This window comes from Taudactylus pleione, unplaced genomic scaffold, assembly GCF_031769625.1.
Source record: "Taudactylus pleione unplaced genomic scaffold, aTauple2 ptg001569l, whole genome shotgun sequence".
In the NCBI taxonomy this organism is placed as follows: Eukaryota; Metazoa; Chordata; class Amphibia; order Anura; family Myobatrachidae; genus Taudactylus; species Taudactylus pleione.
Genome location: NW_028285966.1, coordinates 206,742 through 207,789, shown reverse-complemented (window position 1 = coordinate 207,789; position 1,048 = coordinate 206,742). Strand labels below are relative to the sequence as shown.

General features: G+C 34.9%; 1 non-coding gene across 1 annotated transcript; it reads right to left on the bottom strand.

Moving 5' to 3' along the window:
- Positions 1 to 348: 348 nt before the first annotated feature.
- On the bottom strand, positions 349 to 422 carry TRNAN-AUU (transfer RNA asparagine (anticodon AUU)). Its single transcript has one exon. It is a non-coding gene; the product is annotated as a tRNA-Asn (tRNA).
- Between the last annotated feature and the right edge of the window lie 626 nt (positions 423 to 1,048).

Genomic DNA, 1,048 nt, shown 5'->3' with positions numbered 1-1,048 from the left:
GTTAACTTATCCCCTTTGTAAATAATTGAATCAACTTCTCAGAATTAACCCAGTGGATCCCAGTATCTGGTATATATTAATAGATTTTTCTTATTCTTCTGGCTAAAAGTCACTGTGAATTTTTAGCTTATTCTCTATATCTTCTTAGGACTGATCACTTGTTTTCAATTTGTAAAGTTCTTTCTAGTATTATCTAACACTAGCTGGAAAGCCATGGATGTAGAGTTAGTAAAGTCATAGCTGTTATTTTCCATGTAAGTTTGTGTATTGAGGTAAAATGAAGACAAATGCCTGGTAAATTTTGTCAAATACAGAATTCTCCTGCCACAGAATTACAAATACTAAACACATCCTTGGGTGGGCTTGAACCACCAACCTTTCGGTTAATAGCTGAACGCACTAACCAATTGCGCCACAGAGACACATGAAAGTGCTTTCTAATGGATATTATCAGTAAGGGAAGATGAACCAGCAGAACTGAACTTAAACTACTTAAAAGTTTCTTTCTTGGATCATTTCTTACAAATGGACACTATAATATGAACTTGTGCAAAGTAAGAAATAACAGGATTATACCCTGTGAATTGAGAATTTTGTCAGGGTGTCAAAATATCTTAGTCATGATGGGGGCGAATTAAACCAGTTATAAAAGGGTTGAAATAGGGGGATTTCAGTTAGTCCAAGGATCCAAGTATATGAGAACTTATTTGCAGTGTTATGAAAAATTCTGGTGATGTATTCACAATGATAGATATGCCAAATTGTATTTACAATAAAGATAGAGAATGGTGGAACTGAGTTTTTTCAATAAAAAGCTAAATGGCATTTGGTAGCACTCAAAATATGTCTTATAAATTTTTGGGTATACTTAGGAATATCAGAAATATAATGAGATAAAAGGGAATATGACAGGGAGCTTGGCATTAAAATTCCTATGAGAAGGAAAGCAAGACAATGTATCTCTGTCCTCAATGGAAGTAAGTTGGGACAGTGCCACCAGATGTGGGACAGTTTCCTCAGCCCCACAAAGTCTCCAACACAATAGTGA